Raw genomic sequence first — 22,374 nt, 5'->3', positions numbered from 1 at the left:
AGAAAAATATAATTGTAGTTGAATAAGAAATAAATAAAGATTAAAAAGTTATGGATAGCAGTTACAAATGCAATAGCACCATGTGCAGTGGTTTCAGCAAAGTTTCATTGCAGGTCTTTTGGGCCATACAGTGGTGCCTGTAAAACTATGGAAGCCTCAATAGTTCAGATCTGCTGTACAGAGCAGCATGCATCACCGCTCTGAACTCAAAGCTAGGTGCAGAAGACCACACAATATCCTGCCCATTTTCTGCAGAGGGCACAAGGCTATTCCAAAAAGTAGGAAAGCAATGCTGTTTAGGTTGTGGAAGATAGAACCTTTCAAGATAAGCATTTAAGCAGAAATAAGCAAACTGCTGACAGGAAAATAAACACTGTACAATGTCTTCAAAAATGTTTCTGCTAAGGCTCTTAAAACTATTCCTGTAAATAGCAGAGTTTATGGATTGTGGGCACATGGGTCCTGTCATTAACTCCACGAGTTTGGAATGCTCTCCTAATATGGAGAGCAATGCAGTCCCCGCACCAATACAATCACTGCCCTACCGCAACCCAATCCCCAAATCTCAACATCGCTCATTCTGTTGTTGAATTGTCAGGGGAAGGTGCAACAAGTCACAATACATAGCAAGATATTCAACACATCTGTACAAGGTGGGTGGCAAGAGAGAACGAGTCTCGAGACTGGACTGGGGAAGATTCCCAGCACCTGTGGCAGCAGCCTGCAGGTATGTGTCTGGTAATGCAGAATAGATCAGCCTGTGCCCCCGATCATGCAGGGTCCAAAAACATTGCCAAGTAGCAATGCTGAAGTCTATATACTAGATGAAGATGTGTCTTTTATTGGATTTTTCTGCAAAACCAAACATTCAAAATCTAAGACATTCACTTCTTTTACGGTATTGATAGAGTGAAATTCTGCTCCCAAAAATTCTGGATAAAACACCTAAAAGGTTATCAAATCCAACATTGCTAAATGTTCAGAATTTCTATTTAAATAAATCAATTATATTTCCTTGCAAGCTGTTCACATAGTATCTGCTGTGCCTCTCATTTTCTGATCAAACAATTCATCCCTTCAGAAACAAAAGTATTATCTTAGTTTGTATTTTACCCAATAATCTATTTGTTAATAACAAAATGAAATGTCACTCATTTTAAGCTGACAAAAAACAAAATCATGCAAAGCCCTGCAGTAAAATGTCTCTGTCCAAATTCAGGACTGAAACAGTTCTTACCAAACTGTTTCACTTCCACCTAACTTTACATTATTATTATATTGTAGCGGCTAGCTACACACTAAAGAATAAAGACACGGAGTCTGTTGCTTGGAGTCAGAAGTCGACTTCTCAACAGGGGTGCGGTGCGCCTTTTAATACTCAAACTCTTCCCGTGCTTCTGTACCCGCGCTGACGTCACGCACGGGTTACCTGACCTTCCCGCGCTTGGGCTTTCTTAGCCCAACAATGGAGAAGGAGGGCCCTGCGCCATCTCGGGTGGGGGCCTCTGACGATGCTCGAGATCTCGGGAGCCAATTCGATACCGGTAAGGTGAGTCGCCACACAACCACCCCCCCCCCCCCCCAAAGAACCGGTGATACCGTCGCGAAAGCCAGAATTAAATAAACTATGACTTAGGTGGCCTGCCCCGCGTCGTGCTTGCTGGACCACCACCGGTTGGTCCAGGTCTAAATGAGCCGGCTTCAGCCAGTCAATTGTAAAAAACCTCCTCGCGCCCCCTAATGTCCAGCACAAACGTAGACCCATTGCCCTTGACAACCCAGAATGGCCCTTCGTATGGCTGCTGCAGCGGTGTTCGGTGCGCGCCCCTCCTGTCAAAGACAAAGTTACAGTCTCGGAGGGACGTCAGTATACGGGTCGGGGCCTGTCTGTGTCGCGAGGTGGGTATCAGGGCCAGGTTGCCAAGCCGCTCACGCAGCGGTCAAGTGTTGCAGCAGGTTCTTCCTCTGGCCCCGGAGGGGTTGGTAGGAACTTGCCCGGGACGACCAAGGGCATTCCATAAACCATCTCTATCGACGAGGCATGCAGGTCCTCTTTTGGCCCGGTACGTATCCCCAGCAGGACCCAGGGGAGTTTGTCCACCCAGTTGGGTCCCTTAAGGCGGGCCATGAGTGCCGACTTCAGGTGTCAATGGAACCTCTCCACCAGCCCATTGGATTGCAGCTAATAGGCGGTGGTGAGGTGGATCTAGGAACCCCACAAGTCGGCGACGGCAGACCACAGGCTGGAGGTGAATTGAGCTCCCCTATCTGAGGTGATATGTGCCGGGACACTGAAATGGGCCACCCACGTTGACAAAAGGGCCCGTGCGCAGGACTGAGTGGAGGTGTCTGCGAGGGGAATGGCTTCGGGCCAGCGGGTAAAGCTGTTGACAATCATGAGGAGGTATCGCGCTCCTCGGGAGACTGGGAGGGGATCGACAAGGTCGACATGGATATGGTCGAACCTCCGGCGGGTAGGTTGAAAGTCCTGCAGAGGGGCCTTGACATGCTGCTTGTACTTTCGAGGTTTGGCAGTGTGTGCAGGACCAGGCCCATTCAGAAACCTGTTTACGCAGGCCATGCCAGACAAACTTGTCGGACATCATCCGGACAGTAGTCCGGATGGATGGGTGTGCCAGGCCATGGATGGAATCAAACACCCATTAACGCCAGGCAGCTGGAACGATGGGGCGGGGTTTACTGGTGGAGATATCGCAGAGCAGGGTGCACTCACCAAGGCCTACCAGTAGGTCTTGCAGTTGCAGGCCCGAGACTGCAGTGCGATAGCTGGGCATCTTCATGTCCATTTGTTGTGCCTCCGCCAAGGTGCTGAAATCCACCCCCGGGACAAAATTTGGATGGTGGGCCATGAAAGTGCATCCGCGACCACATTCTTTTTCCCGGACAGATGGCGGATGTCAGTGGTGTGCTCTGAGATGTACGACAAGTGCTGCTGCTGCCGTGCTGATCAGGGATCTGAAACCTTGTGGAAAGTGTAAGTCAACAGCTTGTGGTCGGTGAAAGCTGTAAACGGCCTGCCCTCTAAGTAGTATCGGAAGTGTCTGATAGCCAGGTATGACGCCAACAGCTCGCGGTCAAAAGCGCTACATTTGAGCTCTGGTGGTCGAAGGTGTCTGCTGAAAAATGCCAGCGGTTGCCAATGCCCTTCGATGAGCTGCTCTAGAACGCCTCCGACTGCTGTGTTGGAGGCGTCGACCGTGAGGGTAGTCAGGACGTCCGTACGAGGATGCACCAACATAACCACGTCTGCCGAGGCCTGCTTGGTTTTGACAAATGCGGTGTCAGCCTCCTCTGACCAAACGATGTCCTTACTTCCGCCCGACAGGAGAGCAAACAACGGGCGCATGATGTGGGCCACAGATGGTATGAACCAGTGATAAAAGTTTACTATACCGAGAAATTTCTGCAGGCCCTTGATGGAGGTGGATCTGGCAAAGTAGCGGATGGCGTCGACCTTTGCAGGCAGGGGCGAGGCGCCATGTTTGTCAATCCGATGGCCCAGGAAATCGATTGTCTCCAGCCCGAACTGGCATTTGGCCGGGTTGATGGTCAGGCTGAAATCCCTCAGGCAAGAACAGAATCGGCAGAAGTGCGCGAGATGTTCCTGGCGGCTGCTGCTGGCGATCAAGATGTCGTCGAGGTATATGAAAACGAAGTCAAGGTCGCGCCCGACCGCGTCCATCAGTCATTGGAAGGACTGAGCAGCATTCTTGAGGCCAAAGTGCATCCGGACGAATTCAAAGAGGCCAAAAGGTGTGATCAGCGCCGTCTTTGGAATGTCATCCGGATGCAACTGGATCTGGTGATAGCCGCGGATGAGGTCGACCTTGGAAAAAATGGACCGCCCATGCAGGTTGGCAGCGAAGTCCTGAATATGCGGCACGGGGTACTGGTGCAGGGTAGTTATGTCATTCAGGCGTCGGTAATCGCCACAGGGTCGCCAGCCTCTGGCTGCCTTGGGGACCATGTGCAGCAGAGAGGCCCATGGGCTGTCCGACCTGCGGATGATCCCCAACTCCTCCATCTTCCTGAATTCCTCCTTTGCGAGGCGGAGCTTGTCTGGGGGTAGCCGTCGGGCACGGGCACGGAGGGGTGGGCCCTGGGTGGGGATGTGATGCTGGACGCCGTGCTTGGGCAAGTTGGAGGAGAACTGGGGCGGTAGCACAGACGGGAACTCTGCCAGGACCCTGGCGAACTTGTTGGTCGACGTGGTGACGGAGTCGAGGTGTGGGGCCAGTAGCTTGGCCTCACCCAACGAGAACGTTTGGAAGGTCCTGGCATGTACCAAACACTTACCCCACAGGTCAACCAGCAGACTGTTGGCGCGAAGGAAGTCTGCCCCGAGGAGTGGTTGTGCAACAGTGGCCAGGGTGAATGTCCAGGTAAAGTTGCTGGTGCCGAACTGGAGTTGTACCGAACAGGTACCAAAGGTTCGGATGGCACTGCCATTGGCGGCTCTGAGGGCGGGTCCTGGTGTGCAGTTGCGAGTCTCGTGGCTGTTGGGAGGCATGATGCTGACCTCGGCCCTGGTATCCACCAGGAAACAACAGCCAGAACGCTTGTCCCACACATGCAAGAGGCTATCCAGGTGGCCATCTGCTGTCGCCATCAGTGGCGGCTGGCCGTGGCGTTTCCCGGAAACCTGCATGGGGGCCGGCACCCACAGGCATCTGCACCCCACCGCTGGTGGTAGAAACACCATTGGTCGGTGTCTCAGACCTGGTGGCGGGTGGGGTGTGGTTGATTGCTGGGTCTGGTCTGCTGGGCACGTGGCGTGGCAATGTGTTCGACAGACGCCCCGCTCTCCTTCTTCACCTGCCAAAGGACATCAGCATGAGCAGCCAGCTTCCGGGGGTCGCCAAAGCCTGCATCCGTCAGGAGCAGGTGGATGTCATCAGGTAACTGCTCCAGAAAGGCCTGCTCGAACACCAGGCAGGGTTTGTGGCCGTCTGCCAGGGCCAACATCTCATTCATGAGCGTGGGGGGGGGGGGGGGGGGTTCTGTCACCCAACCCATCGAGGTGGAGGAGGCGGGAGGCCTGTTCGCATCAGGAAAGGCCGAAAGTCTCAAGGAGGGTCTTGAACATATCATACTTCTCCTCCTCTGGGGGAGCCTGGATGGAGTCTTCAACCTGGGCTGCGGTGTCTTGGTCAAGGGCGCTCACCATTTAGTAGTACTTGGTGTCGTCCCTGGTGATCTGGCGAATCTGGAACTGGGCCTCCGCCTGATCGAACCAGACACAGTGCCCGAGGGTCCAAAATGTGGGCAGTTTAAGGGCTACTGCCTGTACCTCCTGTTGCGCAAACATCGTGGGTCCAAAAATGTTTGGGCCTGTCAAGATCACCAATTTAACGGCTAGCTATACACTCAAGAATAAAGACACGGAGTCCGTTGCTTGGAGTCAGAAGTTGACTGCTCGACAGGGGCGCGGTGCACCTTTTAATACTCAAACTCTTCCCGCGCTTCCATTCCCGCGCTGACGTCATGCGCGGGTCACCTGACCTTCCCGCACATGGGCTTTCCCAGCCCAACAATGGAGAAGGAGGGCCCATGCCATCTTGGGTTGGGGCCTCCGACGATGCTCGTGATCTTGGGAGTCAGTTCGATACCGGTAAGGTGAGTCGCCACAATATCTGCAATTGCATTTGAGCAAGAACAAATAAGTTCAAAATTGCTTTCAGGTTATAAAGAAAATGGATGGTAACACTCATTTCCCATGATTATCTATATTGTGTGGTAACCATACATTAAACCTGGAGCAGACAAAATCTGGATACTTCATTATACTGCCAACATTACAGTATAGGTTGAGGAACATGAACATTTCTTCCCAGCAGTTTTAACCTCCATTAAATAATGGAGTTTTAGTGCTGGTTAACTTGAAGCATTTTCCCCAAAAACCTCATATAGGGCATTAGGTTAAACTACTTGACTCAATGACATAATTGTGGAAATAATGGAAACAAAACCTTTGCTTTTAGCCAGTTTTCTGGGACTTAATATTTTACATTTTTCTTTTTCCTAACTACTTTAATATTTTTATATGCTCTCATTGGGGGGATAAAGAGAATTCAAACACTCACTTAGTCAAGATTTTTGTGCAAGTTACTGATTTTATAAAGAGGTCCCATAAGCAACGTCTGAACATTAGAACTTGCATCAGTCACATACATAGAGTCCAGAGGACTGCAGTTCTATCAAAACAAAAGGATACTTTTAAACTATATATAAAAGAAAACACAATGCATCACAAGCCTGAAGTTTTATTTAAAGGTTATTTACAAGATTATTCAATCCAATGTCCAAAGCTGGTAGTGGCTTTATTTCATTTAGTTGAATTTTCTAAAAATTTTTCTCTCTGTAGTTATATTTAGAAAGCACAGATCAACTCCAGACTGATCTCTGACATCCCTAAGGTGATTTTTTTTTAAATTTTATAAGATTGATACACTTCTGTAGTTTGAAAACTTCAGCGGCCTCAAGAGTCAGAGCCAAATGTTGAACTTGCTTATGCAAAACAAAAATCCACTGCAAGGTAAAGATTCTCAATGAAATTTGCACCATCTGTTCCTGGTCCCAGTTCCTTCACAGCACACCATATTCCTGGCAAAAAACAGAAAACCTACTCCAATTCATCCCCTGATGCAGTTCAGAACCCCCTTATTGGAAAGAGGTTGGTGTCCAATTACATGCTTTTGCACCTTGCTCTAATTGTTGTTCTCTTGTTAGGTTGGTATGGAAAATCTAGCACTCCCATCCTTCTTTAGGAGAGTCAAACCCTGGTTAGCATTAGCTCCACATCACTACCATATCAGACTTACTTGGATAAACAAAGGACTGCAGATGCTGGAGCCTAGAGGAAAAACATGACAATGCTGAAGGAACTCAGCAGGCCAGGCAGTATCCGTGGAGAAAAGCAGGCAGCCAACATTTCAGGTCAGGACCCTTCTTCAGGACTGCTGAGTTCCTTCAGCATCATTGTGTTTTATCATTTAGACTTATTTGGATGCTGAGTCTGGATAGCTGTGGGTACTCAAAGTCATGAACCTGTATCCCAGTAATTTAAGAAACTTTGGAAATATATCAGGTGTTATTTTAAAAAAGTTTAATACAGGATTCAGCTGAAATGATCAGCAGACAGTGCAGTGTGTAACTGCAGCAAAAACATGGGGCATTTAAATTAGAGTGCTTAAAGAACATTTAAATCAGAATATTTTTGGGTGGCCAATGGGAACAACAACTAAAAAGAAAAATCACACACACCTTTCATATTCTTAAGGATTATTTGGGGGAGGGGCATTTCTGTAACCCCACATGCTCCTGTAGCACAGATGCACCAAGGCACAGACACACCAAGATCCCTGGAAATGTCAATAAGAGATGATGCAAAGGATCACATATCAGACAGGGCAGAGATTTGATTCTCTCTTTACAATACCAATGCGCCTTGAGAACCTTGGCAATGGCATTCAAAATGGAATAACCCAGTGATCCATCTGGGAACGAGACCTATTGCAAATTGGTCATTCCCCAACCTATCCATCCAATTCTCCTTTATACCACCAGCCTCTTTCACTCACATCACCTTCTGCACAAAGTAATTAAATTTAAAAGAGCATATCCTTCTATCTTTAAAGTTCAGCTCATCTCTCCCCCCTAGGGATTAACTTTGTGACTAGTTAGTAAACGGAGTTGAAAGCACTCAAGGCTATACAAGATTAGACAGTACTGGCTCCTCTGCCAATCCACAACAGCTTAAATGCCTTAACATTTATTTACTGAACATTTCCTGGGCTTCCATAATCATAGGGATGAAGTTTATCTGGTGCTTCAGACAGGGATATATCACTCAGATGTAGATACTGCTGGATTTTGTGCTTAACCAACTGGCCCTCTACCCCCCACCCCCCACCGAAAACTTGAATTTTTAAAACCACATCCAACCATTTCAAGTTCTCAACAAACTCCTACCCCAAGACCTCTTGCCCATACTGGGTTCAGCATGTACAGTATATAAATACAAAGGTGCACATGGGTGCAATTTAACAATGGACTTGCAGCAGCCAATGAGACCTACATAAAAAGGCCTAAAGAAAAATGTGCTCACATTGAAATTAGAGGCAGGAGAGAAGGAAACACTAGTAGCTACTAAATTAGTAAGACAGAATTAGTAATATGAATAAACAGACAACCAAATATTGAAACTTACTGACAACATAAGTTGTGTGATAGGAAAAATAGATAGGAGCAATGAGACATTGATAAATTGGATGGTGAGAAACTGTGGCAGTCAGATTAAAAGTGGAGGAAGTGCGAGGTCTTCCATTATAGATCAAATAAACAGATGAGTTATTTTTTAAATAAACGATAAGAAATTAGCAACTGCAGAGGAGGGCAGAGATTTAGGAGTTGGATCTCAAAAGTCAATTATAAATTATTTTGTATGCGTGCTTTTGAAATGATAATGGAATGCGACTCCCTTCTCGGGAGGGGTGGATTACAAAGGAACGACAGTTCTATTACAGTGCTTCAGAACCCTGGTTCAGTTCCATCTGGAGTACTGCCTTCAATTCCAACACCTCAGGAAGGTGAATTGTCCTAAAAAAACAAAGCATGCAGCACTAATTCACTGGAATGATGCCAGGGCTAAAATGCTAGAAAAGTTCCTCAGACCAGATACATATCATGAGTAGAGAAGATCAAGAGCCGATTTAACCTCAGCATCTTAAGATGAGTGAGAAAGAGAAACTAATTCTTAGATGCAAGATCTGGAAAAAGCAGCACAACCTTAAAATTAAAGCTGTGCCATTCCAGGGTAATGCCAGGAAACAGCTTAGAACAACAGCAGCACACACTCCCCTCCAAGAAACAAAAACTGATGCCTGGAATCAAATGAAAGTTTGAACTAAAATTAATCAGTTTTGTTTGGCAAAAACCAAGACACAAAGTTGGACTAAGGATCACTCTCAATGGACTGGGAGACCAGACCCAAGGGACTGGCTGGAATTGTATTGTCCGTAGTTATTATCCTGCATGCATCTCCATTTATCTTGAATTCCCACTAGGTTCCAGACTCAGGAACTCAAGACTACTAATCGGCAATTCCTATGGCAAAAAAACTGGGTAGCAACATCCAGCATAGCCCTTGGGCGGGGGTGGGATTGCAATTTTCTCTCACAAATAAACTGGTATGCACTTATGTCAGATACAGTCAAGTAGTAAAAAGGTTTAAATTGACATTTCATACAGAGCTAACTGGTGCCACATAATACTGGACCTGAACTGCAAAATAATGTCAATTCATTTCCAGCTGTTATTAAGATTTACACACCTGGCTTTAGAAAAAGTAGCACTGTACAATTGCTGTGTACTTCTCCAAGGAATCAGGCAACAGCTGATGCACAGAAGTCTGCTTTACAGTGCCGAGTGCTATCACCACTGAAAGTGATTCAAGGTGCAACTGTATCCTATTGCATTGAATTTTACTTTAACCCATGAACTATGCAGCAAATTCAAGGTTACAGCAAGAAGTGCAACTTCTGCTTTATATGGAGTACATAGTCCACACACTGCAAAATCCAGCTCCAAATCCACCTTTACTGGTTTGTATTTCGTATACACCGATACAGAAATCACAGAAAAGAATTTTAAACATCATGGTTCACATTACCCATGCCATATATTGAAGCCTACAACTGTAAAGCAAAGTAAAAGCAAAAATATTTGCTGATCCTGAAAATCTAAAGTGAAGACAGAAAATGTTGGTGATACCCAGATCAGACAGCACCTGCGAGAAAACAGTTAATATTTCAGGTCAATGAGTGCACCAGCACTCAGATGGTCATAGCACCCACACAAGGAGAATGCTGAGCAGGATTAGGAGATTAGCTGCAAAGGATGGAAGTATTACTTCACGTCAGCAATTCCCCTCAGGCCACGTACTCCTAAAAACACATGGTCCAAATACGGACATATAAAGATCAACTGCTTAGGATATTTCCTGTGGACTGGTTAGTGCTCACTTCAGCAGATGCTGAGATTTTCTAATATGATTTGTCCTGATAAAGCCACGGCAAAAATAATATATACACTTTATTGTACCATTCTTTCTGTTGTATTGATGCACCACAAAATTTACTTCCAATAATTAAGCAAATTTTGGAAGTTCTTTTCCATGTCTTTTTGAAAAATTATGTTGTGCAACAAAAGAGACACAAACAATTGGATATAATTTCCAATTATTTGATGGCCTGTGCTCCCTTCTTTTGGGAGCATACAGTCCAGTCTATTTTTGATTTAAAAGTTGCAAGTGGAAAGGACATAATTCAATGCTCATCCCCAACTGCCCTTGAACTTTTCAGAGGAAAGGAAAGAGTCTACACAGGTTAGACTGGAGAGTAGGGAAATCTCTCATCTGCATTCAAAGTGATTGCCATGACCAGCGTCAGTTAACATTTTAAAACAAGCAACTGGTCACATCGTGGTTACTATAACTGATATTAGCTCAAGAAAAAAATCTAATTAGTCTTATTTTGTTTTTCCGGCTGCTATGACAAGATTTGAACTCTTTCCAAGATCCAGGTCTATGGATCACAAGGCCAATAACATAGTTACTATACCCAATGCCTGTCATTATTGGTTTACTGAACTAGTTAATAATCATTCAGCCTGCTCTTTAAAGGATAATGCTTAATCTTGGCCAAGAAATTTTTAACAAGAGCACCCACTTCAAATAAACTGAAGCTTCCAATGTTCGGCATATCAGCTGCTGAGTACCTTCAAAGATGAATGTCCAAAAGCATAATGAATAATTACTTTCTACCAACTCCAACCAACACATCCAGTTTCTGTACAAAACCTATGGCATTCAATCTGCTCCTACCCCCTCCCTCTGCCCTAACTCTTGCTACAGCAATGATGAAGCCTATGCCCGAACAGCTGTTCACCTGCAAAGATTGGACAGCATGTCAATAGTCCATTGTCTATCATGGAAACCCTCATGGCCTGGGCTCATATACAGTGATTTGCCATGTATTTTTGGATCAAAGCTGGAATGGCAAACTCAACATCATTTGTTCAGCACCCTGCCATGTGGACTACACCTGTTCAAGAATTCAGTCTTCATCTGCAGCGGGTCATAAACGTCAGGTAACACCCCCGAGGAAAGTTTTATAACTTGCAAGTGAAAATATCATCCCATTTCAAATAGGATTTAAGTTGAAAGTCTCCTTTCCCCTGCCCAGTTAAAACAAGGAAATATTTGGCCCATCAGCCCAGATGTTGCTCAAGAGGCAGATACTCATTTCTGCAACATCTTTCACAGCTTCAAGAAAACCTAAAGCACTCTCCAACAAGCCACTGAAGAATTTAAGGGCAGTCATTGTTGTAATGTATCAAGTGCAACAGTCAATCTGTACACAAGCTCCCATAAGCAATAGCTAATTTCGATTAGTGATGTTGATCAAAGGATTGATATTGTCCAGAACAGTTTCAGTGTGGAATTCTCTCTTGATCAATTACAAGTTCTTGCAGTTGTCAGCATTTATCCTCACTGCAATTTCTGCAGACACCTCTCAAAAGGACATGTCACAACATAAGTAACACATTAACCACAGACCCCAGGAAGTAAAGAATGAATGGAAGTTCCAGTTAATAGAATGGGGATTGAGGAGGGAGTGAATGAGTGTACTATCTGGTGGGGGGCAGGGGTGGTCAAAGCATGGCAAGGCTGATAATGAACTATTCCTGCAAGAGGCATCCTTTATGTAAGTGGGCTAAGAGACCTTCAATGGCTACACCCAGGTTGCCAGGAAGGTCTCGCAAAGGATACAAGCACAATCAATGAATGTTTGTACTTATAATCTGCAATTCAAGCAAATCCTTGTATCCTCTGCCCATTTCTGGGGGTGGGGGGGGGCAGTTTAAAGGAAATTTCTTTCCTAGTTCAAGTGTTTTCCCCAGTGCAGCAGTGCACAACCTGCAACAATCCAAAGGCTATGAAGCAGAGAGCGACTGTGACCTCGATTTTAATGGACAAAACATGAGGAGTTACATCAGGAGGCTGCGAGTGGGGGGGTCACCTAGTTCAACAAAGATAAGAATGCAGTTTGAAAGTTGGCCTTTCACAAAACAGTTTTCCCCCTAAAAATCATGCAAACACAACTTCATTCTGTGGGTAATAATTGCATTTTTTCAGACCAGTGAGATTTCTCAATCACACTAACCAGTAAATATTGTATGATATGCTATCATTGTTGGGAATGGGAGTGGAGGAGTGTTGAGGGCATGTGCACCATTATAATCAGAAAAGAAGATGCTTGGGAAAATGAAAACAAATTAGAAGTCAAAATTGCTCAAGTTAAAAAGCCCAGAACTGTGCACAAACTTCTGTTCAGATTATCAACTGCATGATAACATATTTGGAATTGTGTGAAGGAATATCTCGGCTGTTAACATGTACAGGTGTTGTGCATATTTACCAAACAATAGTGGATACATGCCTTGCCTTAACAAGTGCTATGCTATTTGTTTAAGCGAATCATGAAAAACCTTATGGCAACAAGTTCTGATCGCAAGGCCTTTTGCAGTGGTTTATTCTAACATTTTAATACTATTGTTACTGTGCTGTGATTAGAAAAATATAACACACTAACATGAAAAATATAGTAACAAGTTTAAATACATCTCCAGGCACTGGTAGAAGAGTTTTAAGTAGAAATGTCATATATGATACTGTATCCCCAACATGGTTTATTCTACTAAAAGTGTACAAAGTTAAATTAGGTGATCCCACAGCAATATAAAGTAGCAGTATCTGCACATTGTTACTCAGTAAATGTTCAGCTTTCAAAGCTTCAAGCTGGCTGAATTTTGTATTTTTGTCCTCTCCAAGCTTCAAGCTGGCTGAATTTTGTATTTTTGTCCTCTCCCCTCAGTGTATAACCCAGCAGATGTAACCAACACTTCAGCAACAATATATATCAACTCAATAACCAATGATCATTTTTATTCCATTTGGGGGTAAAGACTAAAACAAGATGAATTCCTCTGCTGCCAGTTCCCCCTCAGCGAGGGCTCCAAATGTTTAAACAAAAATCAAGGAAATTAGACCTGGGTACCCGAGCTGACAATAACGCTAGCTGTTCTCTTGTTTTTAGTTCATAAGTGTACACGTCTGTCTGCCTTGAACACACCAAATCTGATCCCACAGTTCTCAGTTTACAGTGTGACTCACCATTTTCTTTTTGGCTCTACTCTGGTTTTGGCTTGAAGACTAAAGATCCCTGGCTCAGCTTGGACTTGACCCTCAAAAACTATGGCCTGGCCAACAGTGAGCACAACCCAATCTGAAGAGACGAGTAAATCTACAAGGGAGTTTAAGCCAGCATCTGTATAGGAAACATACCCAAATAATATTTTGTTTCCTGCCACCTCCTCATTACTCTTACATATTGAAATGTTAATTCTGGATATCCCCTGAAAACAGTGAGGAATTTGTTTTACACAACTAAAATTTCCACATTGGACTTGCAGTTCAAAAAGAAATGCAATAGGGAAAAAAAACTGTTGTACACAACATTTTTTAATCTGTGTGACTATCTGCAAGTCATACCATCACAATCACTATTCATCTTGTTCTGCTGGTTTGGTTCCAATTCCTGCTTTCCCAGTGAAAGCAAGTTTAAAATTTCTTTATTCAAGCCACAGTGCTGCACTGATTAATGACTGTGGCAGGGTGCAGTTTTAGTGAAGATCCATTTTCCAACTATTCATAACACAAGAAGACAATTTTTGAAGGCAAATGTATCAAATGCAATCATAACTGGGTACACACCAACATACTGGACAGAACATTTGAAAAACAAAACAGTGGTTATGGACTTGGATCAGCAACAAGCATGAGGAACCATAAAGTTGTGTTGCAATGAGTCAAGACTAGAGGAAAGACTGGGCAATTAGTAAAATAAGCTGGGAGAATGGGCAGTGATTGAATACCCAAGAAGAATGAAAGGAGGATACACCAGTGTGGACCAAAGACTAGTAACTGATTAGACAATTCACAATTTTTGGAAACAGGAGAAATAAGACAAATTGCAAAGTGCTCTACACAATGATACCAAAAGACTGTGTCCTTAAGTAGACCCGCTTTGAGATGTCTGCAGTTGATAACTGATCAAATGCAAATGCAATGCAGGAGACCAGTCAGTGGAAAGAACTATTGAAGACCTGCCGGGTGCTGTCAACCAATGATAGCCAGAGTGAGGAAAGAGGGAGCTTAAACAGTTTAACATCAAGACATTCTGCAAGCTCATGACTCCTAAAATGGAGTAGGTAATTGTCAAACCCTACAGTAAATTACCACAAATGGCATTCACCCATACCAAGTTACTCAATGCAAGAACAGTCCTATATTACAGCAAACATCAAGTGAGAAACAGACCCAATTGGCATTGCTGATGCACAGTTCTTTCAGGGTTGTTTAGCATTTTCACTTTAAGAAATAATTACACCAGTGATCATTCCAAAACTAAAAATGAACAAGGACTTTTCTCCCTCTATTCCATCTGCTTTCATCACCACCTCCAGCATAGAAAGGAATTTAAGTAATCTAGTGGAGTTCAAATTCTTTTAAAACCAATTCTGGAAAGATGTTATGGATTAAGATTAAGTGTCATACACAGAAATTTATCTGTTGATCCTGCACCTAAAAAGGAATTAAGTGAACAGGCCATACGTCATAGCAAGTTATTCCTGGACCAATTAGGAATGTAATGTTAGATTCACCCATCATTTGGAAGCACATAAAAATTTTTATTTTGAAAGGGTATCATCATTAGGGGTACCTTTTATTAACTTTACAAAGCACCCGTTGCTAGAAATATTACATGCACACATCAGATGCAAAGGAATTGACGAATTTTGCTTGAAGCATGGCAATTTCCGAATCAGTTGATCAAATTCACGCAAGCAGCAAATTAAAAATTTCTGATTTGCACATCAGTATTGATAGTGTCTAATAGAAATTTTACAAGTTACAGGAACAGTGTCAAAATACTAACTCTCTGTGACTTTGCAATATATAAAAAGGTACAACGTACCAGGTCTAAACAGGACACCAACTTTTAGTTTGTGAAGATTCCTAGTGACGCGTGATGCCAGAAGTTCACGTTGTAAATGTGCGCACATTTTCTTATGAAGTACAGGCAAAAATTTTAGGAAATTGCAAATTCCTAGAATTCAATTCAGCTTTCCCTAGTACAGTACAAACTCAGAAATCAATCTTTGAGTAGACAGCATATAGACCTTTCTGACCAACCAGCTTCTATTTACACTTGGCACTGGTCTCCTACTATTCCATTCATCTCATCTTAGCACATTTCCAATTTCTTGTGGTTGTCTATCTTCCACAAGTCATTTGTCCCAGCCATTTCCTGTGAAATTGCTATATAGACACGAGCAACTTGAACAAAGCAGTCAACTTTCTGAAGAAATTTCTACCTTGCATTTTTGGCCATCAGTTTTGGATTCTTCCACAAGTGGGAACTTTCATGTTATATTTCACCTGTAAAGACCTCCATCAAATCTCTAACTTCCCTTCTTAAAAGTCTCATCTTCACCAAGCAGCTATAGACTCTCAGTTCTGGTATCCTCCTCAGACACAAAAATTGAAGAGCGTACTTGTATAGTATCAGGCCCAGAGCTTGCCCAGTATTCCCAAATGCATCATGGCAGCATACAGCATAGAAACAAGCCCCTCAGCCAACACCAATCACAGAAGACCACATTTACACCAATTCTATCTTCCCACATTCTCATCAACCCCCAGAAGATTCTACCACACGTACACAACAAGGAGGAATTCACTATGACCAATTAACCTCCTATCCCAGGTTTTTGGGGTGAGGGAGGAAACCAGGGCACCCAGAGTCCGAGGAAGAACATGCACATTGCGTGCAAACAACAAAAAGCTCAGGCTTGAACCCAGGTTGAGGAAGCTGGGAGGCAACAACTCTACTCACTGCATCTGTGCTGCTCCTGGCCTGGTTTAACAAGACTTCAGCTATGACAAATTTAGAATAATTGCATTCATTGCAATTCATCTGTTTGCATTCATTGGTTCACTTGTAAAAAACTTCTCCCTCTTCAGTTGTTTTCATACTTAATTCAAGGAGACACATTCCTGCTTTTCCTACCCATTAACATCCCCACCTTTCTTAAAACCTTGGAATCACATAGGACTAGGCTTGTACAGATATTAGGAATCCTCCTGGATGTTTGCATAGTTCTTTTTCCATTGTATAACTCTTGTCAAGACTGACTCGTCATTCAGATGGAAGGTCTCATTGGAGGATTTATTATTTGTGAAGGCAACTGCTCTTGAACTAGGGATTTTAGTGACCTGAGGCAATGCTAAGTGGTAGCTGATAATGCCAGTACCTTAGAGGAGTAGATCTGTAAGAGGGTTGGCAACTAAACAAGAGCAAAGAAATGCAAACAGTTTAACTGTGTTGTGTGCTTCTGTCTGTACCAGTACAATACATAGAGCATTGTGCAACTGGGTGTGCTAAATACACAAAAATGCTAAAATCTTACAAAAAATGTTGAAAAGTACAAAACATAACCTGGAGAGGTCAGACAAAGTTCCATTTGAGGGCCAGATCTTGCACTTAACATGCATTACATTCATCTTTAGTTAGGAAAATGCAGATAAGCTTGGAGTTCTCTCTCCACCTGACTATCCATTACTTCTAGTATTTTCTGCTTTATTTCAAGTTTCCAGCATCTACAGTATTTTGTTCCTGTTCATAAGAGGATTTCAATTACTGCTACTGGTGCTCTGGATACCTGACATCTCAGCTTGAGCCACTGCATCAATGTTGATCCAATGTCTTGGCCGAGGCTCAATTTGGATAAGAAAAAAAAATCAAGGACCTTTATCACTGCAGGAAACATTGTTTAACTATTCACCCTGGAAGAAAATTCCACATCTTAAAAACTAAGACTTCTTTTGATCACAATTCCAAATCTGAGCATTTCATTTTTTTTTTAAATCTAAGGCTAGAAGAGTCAACTCCTAACCATCAACATTAGAAACATCCTGCTTCTGTTACTACATTTCACAATTTTTAAATATTTGAATTCTTTTACTATGATGTGATGAAATGAAGGAGAACAAGTCTTAACAAAGAAAACACAAGGAACAGTACAGCTCAAAAGGCCAGTTACATTCTGTATCACAAATGCATTTGCCTTGCTTAAGCTCATACTTCTAAACTCGAATGCCATGTTCAGCTAGTTGATTGTTAACCATGCAGACATCTCTTACACAAAGCCAAGAGGACCTGACTTGGAAGTTTGACATAGGAGGAGGCATATCCAGGCTAAATCAGAGAGTAATTTGTATAGGCTATCAGGTCCCAACATTTGCTTCATGAATCCACCGCCAAGTCTCCAATCATTACCAGCTCTTCCATCTTCAGTAAATCTCAATTCACCACACACAGACCAATCCCATTTTATATTATGTATAAATAGCCCTCGGATTTGGTGCTACTACACAAACACAGAAGATTAGGTCTAAAATTGCAAGCACCATTTGGTTCACTTAACCAGGATTTTCATCTTTTCCTCAACTCAGGGTCTGCAAGTTTTACAGCTTAATGCAGGGCAAAGCAGGGCCTGATTCTGTTGAACCACTTCTGCTTTTTCATTTCCCTGCACCTCCAATTGCCATCCTAATACATTTAAATTACAAACCATTTAATTGCAAGTAGAAGCACAATACTGAACTGTAGAAAGAGGACAGCTGAATGGTTGGCACAAACACAAATGGAAAAAGTGCAAATGGCCAGTAAAATAGAGATACACTGCTTTGGAAAACTAGCAAATACAAGGGGAAAGAGGTAATGAGTACATTAAGTGTTTAAGAGCATTTTCACTCTTTAATAACAAGGCAATTTCTTTGAATTTAGTTTGAGTCTCAGGAAAGGCGACGTCCACCTTCTAGGCCCTGTCCTCTTCTCATTGCTGCCATTAAGCAGGAGGTACAGGAGCCTGAAGACCCACACCTTAAGCTTCTTCCCCACTGCCAACAGGTTCTTGAATCGACCTGAAAAACCCTAATTCTACCTCAGAGTACATTTCCCTCAACTTGCATTAATGTTATTATGTTTATTTTTGTTCATTCTGTTGTGTATATATAATTTAATTTAAGTTTATGTAATTTATGTTGTTCTGTTTGTAATGTACCATGCAGCTGCTGCTAAACAAAAAACACTAATTTTCATGGCATTTATACCCTGGGTATGTTTGTCCATGACAATGAACTTGGAGTTTTTTTTTAAATCACCCTAATGGCCTTGTTATTATACTTTGGAATACAAACATCTTCCACAGGAGCATTTGTTTTTAAAAAGCCACATACTTAGGGGTGTAGTGACCAAGATTTAAGCACCAGCTTGCATAAGCAATAATAGCAAACTTGCTGGGCATTTGACTTCAACAAATTCCTAAAGCTTGCAAAATACATGATTTAAAAAGCAACTTCATTAACCTATTGACATCAAATTTGCCAAAAGTGTAGTAAATAAATGCAAATAATAATTTCACTGAAATGACATATTGGATCACGTATTGCTTACACGTTCAGTAATGCTCAAGAACCTTCCAGAATAAACCAGTTATTTTTTCCCCCACAAGCTCTGTGCCTTTCTCACACATTATTCCATGAGATCACATTTAATGTGCTGATGACAAGGATGGAATGGAAAAGTGAAGTTGCCCAAAAACATTTGAATCATCATATGGTCCCAGTGGCAGAGAAAGTCTAAAAATGCACAACTAGTCACATCAAGTTGAAGCAACAAAGAATTCTTAATTGAACACAGAAGGGCACTGCACGCTGGCCATCAAATACAAGCCATATAACCATTAAAAATGGGAACAGGATTTGAAACTCAAACCCAAACCAGCCATGTCAGGAACTTTGTTAGTTATGGTAAAGCACAAGTACAGAACGGAAGGAAATATTCTTCAAAAGGAAACAAATATTCAAAACAAATCCACAACAGCATATAGTAATAATGCCAATTAGACAAAAATTTCTAGCACAACACAAGACGTGTAATTTGATGCATTGATGCAGGATCTTCAAAGACTGTTGAAAGCAACAAGTTCAAAACTGGAAGCTAAAAAGGCCAGACTAGACCACCAGTGACCATGTAGTTCCATTGAAAAAAAATCCAACTCAACACTAATTTTAGCACCTTCCTTGAATTAAGAGTTGCAGGATGTTTGTATGGCTTAAATAGATCAGCAAATTCAAATCAAACCTAGTACACAAGTGCTTAAAAACTTGTATATAAAGTTGCCATTATCAATGGTGGGGTTTGCCAAAAGACTAAGAATTCTGGCCAGAAAAATAACGTCACTTAAATGGTGTGCAAGGACAAACAGCAGTAACAGAAATAGCAGAAAAAACTGCCACTGATGCATTGGAGATCAAAGACATTTCAGCTGCTAAAAGGGCATGTAGTCTCAGTGTTCAAGATCACAAGTTGGAATAAAGTCAATGATGCAAGTTCCCAATGCAAAGGCAATATTGATACTAAATGCTGACAACTCTATAAGGGGCAAAATCATGTACACGAAATTCAGCAAATTGATAGGTCAGATGCAATATGTAGTTTCTCATAATTAACAAAAGTCATACTATCAATCATCACAGCCAACTAAACAAGTAAGCAATGTGACTTCCTCTGCAACTGGATCCTTAACTTCCTCATCAGGAGTCCACAGTCAGTACAGATTGTTGACAACACAGGTGTACCTCAACAATGTGTGCTTAGCCCACTGCTCTACTCTCTCTAATCTAATGACTGTGCGGCTAAGCACAGCTCAAATGCTATTTATAAATTTGCAATTGACACCACTATTGTTAATAAAATCTCAGGCAGCAACGAGGCAGCGTACAGGATGAGATAGTGGTGTCGCAACAACAACTTTGCACTCAACATCAGCAGGACCAAGGAACTGATTGTGGACTTCAGGAAGGGGAAGTCGGGAGAACACGCACCAATACTCATTGAGGGGTCAGCAGTGGAAAGGGTGAACAGCTTCAAGTTCCTGGGCATCAACATCTCGGAGGATCTGTCCTGCGCCCCACACACTGATGCAATCGCAAAGGCAGCATGCCAGCGGCTCTACTTAGTTAGGAGTTTGAGGAGATTTGTCACGTCACCAAAGTCTCTTGCAAATTTCTGTAGATGTACGGTGGAGAGCATTCTGACTGGTTGCATCACAGCCTGATATGGAACCTCCAATGCACAGGATCGCAAGAGGCTGCAGAGGGATGTAGACTCAGCTAGCTCCATCATGGGCGCAACCCTCCCCACCACTGAGGACATGTTCAAGAGGAGGTGCTTCAAGAAGGCAGCATCCATCAATCATTAAAGACCTTCACCATCCGGGACATGCCCTCTTCTTATTACTACCATCAGGGAGGAGGTACACGAGCCTGAAGACCTACACTCAACAATTCAGGAACAGCGTCTTTCCCTTCGTCATCAGATTTCTGAATGGTCCATGACCCATGAACACTACCTCATTGTTCCTCTTTTTTTTTACTATTTATTTTGTAATATAGTTTTTTTAAAAAAACATTATTGTGCTGTACTGCTGCAAAACAACAAATTTCACGTTATACAAGACTGAGAATAAACTGGATTCTGATTAAAAATTGGCATAAAAGTACTAAAAAGAGTGGATTGTAAGAATGTAATTATTGTGAGCACTTCTCAATCACGTCCGGACACTTCCATATTTCTATAAAAATGATGTTCAGAGAATAAAAACCCCACATAACCATTAAGCCAGACATCAAACCAATTTACTGCAAGCCGACACTGGTACCACATGCAATGATGACACAAAGAAAGGAGTTGAACTAAAATCTCAGAGTGTTGTCGAAAATAGAGTGATTAGGTGACATAATATAATGGGCCCAAAAGCAGATAAGTTGTACTGTGCTGTACTATGTACGGGGACCAGAAGAGGCAAGGTCCCATTGACAGTGAATAACGCCCAACACCCACATGAAAGGCTTTGCATCCTGAATGAGCGCCTATGACTTTACCTAGGTTGGATTGAGTCCCACACAATTCAATCTGCTTAAAGAAAGTCAGTATTATTTAACAATTCTAGAGACCAAGTTGTCTTGCAGTGCAAAGACTTCACCCAAAATATTTCAGGTCACTGTAGACAATGTTAAATGGGGTTCAACAATGTATATGCAAGCAAGTTGATGTTTTGATTGCAACTGTCAAAGGAGGATCACTTCTGAATAGTTGGAGATATTCAGGAGGCTTCATGAGTACAATGTTAATCTCTAGAAGAGTTCATGTGCAGAATGGAGTGGTTTCTTTAAGCTAGAGGATAGGGACAAAACAATCTACCACTTCAGAAGGTTGAATCTATTGTCAAGGCTAGAAATTCCAAGAATGCCACAGAACGGTGACCCTTGCCAATCATGGTCCACTCTTACACCAGGTTTCTATCAGACTTCACCATTCTGCATCAACTGCTGAACAAGGATTGGCATGGCAGCAGGAAAAGAAACAGCAGACCATTATATATTAATCTGTGGGCAAAGTCTTAGTTCTTCCAGGTGCACCATGACATTGAAGCTTGCCTGCAATAACTCCAGTTATGGATTTGGGCATTAGAAGCCTAATTCTGAACAGCACTCAAGGAAGGAGGTAGATTGAACCAGAGAAGCGCTTCTATAGACAAAGTGCAAGGCTCAAGAAGCAGACACAATGACTGAACATAAAACATAGTACAGCACAGTACAGGCCCCTCAGCCAACCTACATAAACCTACTCCATGATCAACCTAACCCTACCCTCCTATACAGCCCATAACCCTCCATTTTTCTTACATCCATGTGCATATCTAAGAGCCACCTAAATGTATTGTATTATATCAGCCTCTACCACTGCCCCTGGCAGTGTGTTCCAGGCACCCACCACTGTGTAAAATAAAAACTACCTCTGACATCTCCCCTAAACTTTCCTCCACTCACCTTAAACTGATGTCCTCAGGTATTGGCCATTGCCGCCCTGGAGAAAAAGGTGCTGGCTGTCCACTCTATTTATGCCCCTCATAATCTTATACAGCTCTATCAAATTGCCTCTCATCCTGTGTCCACTCCAAAGAGAAAAGCTCTAGCTCGCTCAACCTTTCCTCATGAGACATGTTCCCTAATCCAGGCAGTATCCTGGTAAATCTCCTCTGCACCCTCCCTAAAGCTTCCACATCCTTCCTATAACGTGGTGACCAGAACTGAACACAATA

The 22,374-nt window shown here is 42.9% G+C and overlaps 1 protein-coding gene across 1 annotated transcript in view; it reads right to left on the bottom strand.

Annotated features, from left to right (window-relative positions):
• The window catches only part of LOC127570428 (FH1/FH2 domain-containing protein 3-like), a 482,262-nt gene that overhangs the window by 439,307 nt on the left and 20,581 nt on the right, over nucleotides 1-22,374 (bottom strand).

This window comes from Pristis pectinata, chromosome 5 (genome assembly GCF_009764475.1).
Source record: "Pristis pectinata isolate sPriPec2 chromosome 5, sPriPec2.1.pri, whole genome shotgun sequence".
NCBI classification, from domain to species: Eukaryota; Metazoa; Chordata; class Chondrichthyes; order Rhinopristiformes; family Pristidae; genus Pristis; species Pristis pectinata.
Note: the sequence above shows the minus strand (reverse complement) of the source record. Positions and strands in the feature narration are given on the sequence as shown.